Genomic DNA, 7997 nt, shown 5'->3' with positions numbered 1-7997 from the left:
TCAGGAAGAGGGAATTGATTATGAAGAAACCTTCGCTCCCTTGGCAAGATTGGAATCTGTTCATATCTTTCTTGCATACACTGCTCACAAGAACTTTGAAGTCTATCAAATGGACGTCAAATGTGCCTTCCTCAACGGTGAACTTGAAGAAACCGTATATGTTGAGCAACCGCCAGGCTTTGTGAACATGAAGTATCCTGATCATTGTTATATCCTTGACAAAGCTGTATATGGCCTCAAACAGGCTCCCAGAGCATGGTATGAAACTCTCACTCGTTTCTTAAAAATGTCCAAATTCAAACAAGGTTCGGTTGACCCAACCTTCTTTCGTAAGCGAGAAGGTAACCACCTCATGATAGTCCAAATTTATGTTGATGACATCATCTTTGGCTCCACGAATCCTAGCTGAACAGCTGAATTCAGAAAGTTGATGGAAACTAAATTTAAGATGAGCTCAATGGGTCCAATTAACTTTTTTCTTGGATTGAACATTAGACAGGGACCCGAAGGCATTTTTATTAATCAGGAAGCATATACCAAGGCTTTGCTAACCAAGTTTGGAATAATGGGAAAGTGCCTATGGCTTTTGGAACTAAACTCACACCATCATTGGAAAAACCCGCAGTTGATACAACACTTTATCGATGATTGGGTCTCTGATGTATCTTACAGCCAGTAGACCTGATATCATATTCTCTGTATGTTACTGTGCGTGATTTCAAGCCAACCCACGAGAAACCCACCTTCAATCCGTGAAAAACATCTTTCGCTATCTGAAGCGAACCTCCTCTCTTGGTCTGTGGTATCCAGCCAACTCAGGATTCTTCATTCAAGCATTTTCAGATGCTGATTTAGGTGGCTGTGGATTGGATCGTAAAAGCACCACTGGAGGATGTCAATTTCTAGATGGTAAATTACTTAGTTGGAAATCGAAGAAACAAACCTATGTTTCACTATCCACTGCAGAAGCCGAATATATTGCTGCAGCATCCTGTACATCTCAAGTCGTATGGATACAAAGTCAACTCAGGGATTTTGGGCTAAACATGAAGAAAATCCCGCTGTATTGTGACTCCGAAAGCGCAATTAGGATTTGTCACAACCCAGTGCAACACTCGAAGACCAAGCATATTGCCCTGAGGTACCACTTCATCAAAGATCACGTCGAAGATGGTAACGTAGAAATTCACTTCGTCAGAACGACTGATCAATTGGCAGACATATTCACGAAGGCCTTACCTGAAGCAAGCTTCAATAAGATTCTACAAGGCCTAGGAATGATGCAAGCCGAATCTGTACCGAAATTGCCTTCACTACCATAAAGGTAACAAGCGAAATAGAGCGAACCGAAATGAATCAAACGTTCGGTCTATTTCGGGTTCGATCTATTTCGGGTGAAGTTCGACCATGAACCGAGCGTTCAGTCTATTTCGGGTTCGGTCCTTCTGAACTTGTTCGCTTTTTTGCTTATCAAGGATATCAACAAATTGGGCTTGGGTGATCACGTTCGAGGTCTTCCAGTTCTAAAATTTGATAAAGAATATCTCTGTGCAGCGTGTGAAATGGGAAAGCAGAGTTGACAGAGTCATCCTTCTATTATCAACACTAAGCTGACAGAACCATTAGAGTTACTGCATATCGATCTATGTGGTCCATCGTCCATCGAAAGCATTGGGGGAAACAAATACATTCTGGTTATTGTGGATGATTTCTCAAGATTTACATGGATTTTCTTTCTCAAGCAAAAGTCTGAAGCAACTCCAAAGCTCAAGCTCTTTATTAAACAGATGGAAACGCAACTAAGAAAGGTAGTTCGTAATATAAGGAGCGACAATGGCCTGGAATTCAAGAAAAAAGATTTTGAAGGTTTTCTTGCCGAAAAGGGGATGACTCACAATTTCTCAGCCTCCGATACTCCACAGCAAAATGGCATTGTTGAAAGGAGAAACCGGTGCCTGTGTGAAGCTGCTCGAACTATGTTATGCTTCGCGTCCTTACCTTTGTATTTCTGGGCTGATGCAATTGCGGATGCATGTTATACTTAGAATAGATCATACTTGAATAAGAGGTTCTCAATTACCCCTTACGAGATCCTGAACAATCGAAAACCAAACGTGAAATTCTTTCATGTGTTCGGTTCAAGATGTTTCATTTTCAACTCCAAAGAGAATCGAAACAAGTTCGATGTTAAGGCGGATGAAGGAATTTTCTTAGGCTACTCTCTGAACTCCAAGGCGTACAGAGTTCTCCATAAACGCTCAAAGGCAAAAAGAAGAAGAAAATCGTTGAGGACGACACAGACAATGAAGATGATGTCTATGTCGAGAATCCTAAGAAACCCTTCCAGAAGGTTAAAACTTCTGAAAAAGAAATGGAAGAACACATCAAGAAACGGAAAGCTGAGCTAGAGCTGAAGCGAAAGGAGGTGGAGCTCCTAGAGAAGAAAAAGTCCATGTTTCCTGTGTGGACAATAGACTCGATTCAAAGGTGTGAAATTGATGAGCCAAGCATTCTCTGGGTTGAGCCAATAATGTCCTTTGGTCTTGATAATTCCAAGGATGCACAGTTCGATATGCCAATCACTCGAAAGGCATTTATCTTCACTACTTCAACTCGACTGCTGCTATTCCATCACCAGACCCGAAGGTAGATAGGGATCTTCTGGAGTTTTACTTGGAGTTTTCTCAACCCCAATACCTGACTTGGAGCTCAACGAAAATAACCACAGTCAAGGTAATGAAGCCCAATTCAGCAGGGAAATTTATTAACGTCAAATTCAGGGTGACTAGAGGAACCGAAGGCTCAGTCTACCATTTTACCCTTGCTGATCTACCAAATCTTAATCCTCATGACTGGATACTTCTCAATAACATTCTTTTTTTCGAATCCTCTAGAGTATCATCCAATAATCAATCATGTCAAGCGTATGCTTGTTTGCTACATACATGAGGTAGCGAAGATGGACCAGGAGATTGCCTCTGCCATACACAAGCGAACAACGATCAAGACTATGGGCAGAGCTGGCAATGTCAATACCATGATCAAGGGGAAAATCGATTCAAAGTATCACACAATTATGTTCCTCAGGGGCGAAGGTCAAAAATTTATGTTCGCTCTTGTTGACAAACACCTCTTCTCAACGTCTTGCCTTGAGCATATCTTAGAGATCATTCAGAGGTGTGATCAGAACAGTGCTGCTGATAAGAAATTATTCACTGACATGCTGAGGTGGTACATATAGTTTAGACAGACTCTTCTCGCCATAATTCCTCGTTTGTTTAAAGTTATAAAGACGGTGAAACCAACTCAAGGGAAATAATCTCTCGCCTCATTTGACGCAAAGGGGGAGATTGTTGAGTCTATTAGATTGCATCATGGGCTTGGTCCTTAGCCCAGTTTGAATGTCGGTATTGGGCCTGTCCAACCGTGCATATTTTTGTACTAGGGTTTAGTATATAAGCTGCATGCATGCAGAATTAGTAGTTAACGCTTTCATTGTTTATTTGCTTCATAGTTTTGTAAACCCTAGCTCGGTTCTACAGCGGAAGTTCTTCATCGAGCTCTGCTGAGGCATGAATCTATTTTGAATCATAAGCATATATTTGATTCTGATATGTGTTCATTCTCTTATTGTTTTGAATTGTTTGATTTCTATAATCGTACTTGTGAAAGATCTAATCGATCTAAGAGTTTTAAACTCATCACTGCACGATTGCTATAACACAAAAGAACAGGCTGTATACAAACGCCAGGTGTCTCTGTATTTTGTATTGAACTAATACCCTTTGAATAACATACTTCAGCTTCTGATAAATCTCCACTCTTATAAGCCTCGTTTCCCCTGCACAAATCAATATATTTTAGAAATCAAAAGCATATTAGGTTTATACAAAAGTAAAATATCAAAAAAAAAAAAGTGAAAATACGAACAGAGAAGAAACATAGAAGAAACATTCCCAATGTTCAATAAATTTACTTTGATTTGTATTCTTCTCAGTTGATCAAGCAGTGAAAATACGAACAGAGAAGAAACATAAAGAATGTACCTTTTGGGACTGGACCAAGAAGGAGCAGGATCAGAAGGGTATCGTTGACGGGCGGAGCGTGGGTCGGCGACGGTGGCGTAGAGGAGAGATGAGTGATATGGTAATCCCTAAAAATCAGACCAAAAAAGCTCTATATCGGGTTTACAAATACACAAACCTCGATTTTTTCCTTTTCGTTAGAACCAAGTGAAGGTCAGGTGACGAAGACGATAGTGGTAACTTATACACAAGGAAAACCTTTTCAACCACCATGAAACAATTAAGACAAAGTTACAAGGTTTTCGTTGCTTCAGCCTTTGTTGTTCACAAGCATGGAATGAGAATAGAGGAAGAGGCTTGTTTAGCTAGGGTATTTTGAAATGATTGTGCGTTGTGGTGGTATGTGTATGGAGACAGATCGATATGTGAGTAATGGAGTAGTAGTGGTGGCCATCATCTCCATTGTCGATCGCAGACATTAACGGAGCGGGATAACGAACCCTAGAAGGCCATTACATTGAGCAGTCTCACATTTAGAGAGTGAAAGGTAGTGAAGTGGTGCATCGGTGGCTATTGTTTTAGCGATCCGGTGGGGACTATGGTGGTCCGATAGGAGCGGAGGAAAGAGCGGATGAACCTGGTTCAGAAAACCAGAAGGGTGATTAGGGTTTTCCAGAGAGAGAGAGAGAGAGAGAGAGAGAGAGAGAGAGAGAATGAAGAGGTAGAGGAAGAGGGTTGCTTCAAAAGGACTATTAGGGGTTTTTGTTTGAGGATTTTAGAAGGAGAAGAAGGAGATGAATCAGGCGGCTGTTTAATTTTTTGGGATTTCATTTCCCACCTTAGATTATTAAAACAACGGAGAACGCAGCATTCTAAAAAATATAAAACTACACATTTACATGACACGCTCTTTATGATAGGTGCCCTCCGTGTTTTTAATTTTTTTGTTGGACACTAGTTTTAGGCCGCGCAAAAATGTGTGCCCTCTATCCTTCAAATTTTGGAAAACTGACATTAATTTTTAGGTCACGCACAAATGCGCTTCCTCTATCATTGTGTGTCATTAATTGCGTGTCATAAAAGGCTGTTTTTTCTAGTAGTGATTTGACACACAAGCATAAGCAAATACCAACTTTCGATCCAAAACGCACTCTCCTTGCCTGCAATCCCAACCGATGATCTAATACCCATCCTGCTATAACCCAAGAACATGGACCCTTAATCACATCATAAATTATGCACAACACATCAACCCACCCGTGCACTCCTGCGCTGACATATTATTGCCAAACCTTGTGACCAACAGACCCCAAGCTGGGCTTACATCCCAACTTTGAAGGTCACAAGCTTGCTCATTCTTTCCCCCAAAATCGGAAACTAAAAGGGCTGAATCCCCACCAAGTATAGCAACATACCAAACCATCAATCAACCATTATACTCCCATCTCCAATTTACAAGCCGATCATAACGGTCGTTCCATTCTTCAGTCCCGGACTCGAATTCACAGCCTCGAGCCAACTCCCTCGAGACCTCAAAACCAACAAGCTAATATAGGTCTGCACCCATCAATCCAAATTGATATCACCACTGGGGCTGAATAATTACCAGGCCCAACCTCATGCCCGGGCAACCATAATCAAAGATTGAAAGATACGGCGCTACTGCGACAAATCATGGTATCCAACCATACTATTTTCTCCCAACCAACCTTTAGAATCCCTAAAACTTTCCTCGATTCGAGTATGGATCCTGTGCTTCCAGGAGTACGGTCCTAGTACTATCCTCCACACCTATCCATACTTTCCTCAAGAATCCTCTCGAGTCCTCCAAGACCTACCCATAATAATACTTACCAATACCTGCTCAACAGTGAAACAACTACACTAAAATATTTCCTAGGCTCTCCTAGGATTTCCCCACCTCCCTGCCATCAGCTGCTAAAGAACTTCAATCAATGTTATCCAACCACTTCATGAATACCATTACATACAACAAAACATAAATAATCTTTCGACTAAAGGACCCAACCCTACAACGGTTAGACTCAAACGAGAGATGCGCAATAGAGCCGAATCCTTCACTCTAAGATTATTTAACCTTCATATCATGCACCTTAGTGTATTCATTTGATGGTGAGCTCACATCAATGTGAGTCCCACAAAGCAAAAAAGCAAGCAACATTCGAGTAGTGGAGTCGACTGGCACTAAAACACAATAAAATCAGATAGATCCTCATAAGAAGTTCTCGGTCTCCATTTTGCAGCATCTTGGATACACCTTCGACCTGTCCTCACTCTCTCTCATGCTGCCTCGCTATACGACACCCACTCATGAAACATCCACCAACCCTGCAGAACTTGTGTATCCTAGTCATACATAACATTGGATCCTATAGATAGTCGAATACTTGATCCTACCCTATGCCCTTCATCAAACAAGAACAGGAAATAAGGCCAAATCAAATATTCTCAGGCTATACAATCTTAGTTATGTACAAAAATGATGCCTACACTAAGCAACTACAATAATGATGTCAATTTCATAAAAGAAAGATCCCAAGCTATCAGGCATCATATAATTGGGCAATTCTATCATGCAATTCCTAAGGATCCCTAGCCTATCACTAGTTACTGTTCTAACATATCACAACATCAAATATCAGTGTGGTAACTTGGGGTCAAATTACTGGCTCCGTCTGATCGTACACATCGCATCCTCCTTAAATATTTTGAAAAAAAATAATTTAAAAACCATTTTTGAAACCTTTTCCCCTAGTTTGAAACTGGATTGACACGAGTGTTCCTCCAATTCACTAAAACCAAGGCTCTGATACTAACTTATAGCATCACAAAAATCACAACAAATTTAAACATTAAAAAAACAAATAGTCATAAGATGTTTACAAAAATCATTATTTTCAAAACATTATTTAAAATCAGAGTCTCCCAGGATCCAATCAGTTGTAAAACCACGGATGTGTACGGTCCCGCCTTCGCCTTGCCATGGTCCACTGAACTACCTAATACAATAAACCAAAAGTGTAAGCACAAATCTTAGTGAGTTTCCCCAAAATACCACCACACAAACAGATAACATATACCAACAAATAGCATGCATACAGGGCCTTCAGCCTGACTAGAATGCCCTACCAACCTACAGTCTATCTGGTACACTCATAAAATGTTTAGCATCACTAGTATGCATCATCACGCCTTCATCCTATCTGGAACGTTTTTCGGGCCGTCGGCCTGACTGGTATGCCCATCAGGCTTGCAGTCTATCTGAGATACCCTGAGCCTATCACTCTTTAGTCTACACTGGTCCGCCGCAAGCCAACCACACACAGCATGTCGACATATACATATCCAAAACACATATAAGCCCAATAAACCGTAACAACATATTAATATAAACATTACCATATTTGTTGACTGATAGCACAAAGTAGTACAGCCTCAACCCACCCACACCACGACGACATATACACAACTAAACATATAACCAGTCAACAAATAATCATGCAGATCTTACAAACCACTAAGCATAGCATCATCCTATATACTAGGATACAGATCTAACATATCACTACAACATACCAACATTCGATAAACCAGGATAACAATCCAATCGGCCGGCCTTGGTGCCTTTAACCCAAAAGTATAGTGAGAAAAACTCACCTTAATCCATTGATAATCAAATGCCTGCTCGGGTTGTTGAACTGGATAACCTCATGCCAACTAACAAAAATACCATCTTAATCAATAATTATCACGATAATCCAGAATACAAGGCCCAATCCATAATCCAACTACATAAAGGGTAAAAGACCATTATACCCTTTTCCAAAGTTGGCCCAAAACCAAGACCTAATCCAAAAGCAAAAATAGCCCAAAATGGAAACTCAAAGCCCAAAATCAGAAATCAAATGGCCCAACAAATCCCAAAACCATATCTCAAACACCACCCAAAAT

Source organism: Lactuca sativa, chromosome 4 (genome assembly GCF_002870075.4).
Source record: "Lactuca sativa cultivar Salinas chromosome 4, Lsat_Salinas_v11, whole genome shotgun sequence".
Taxonomy (NCBI): domain Eukaryota; kingdom Viridiplantae; phylum Streptophyta; class Magnoliopsida; order Asterales; family Asteraceae; genus Lactuca; species Lactuca sativa.
This window is presented reverse-complemented; position numbering follows the sequence as displayed.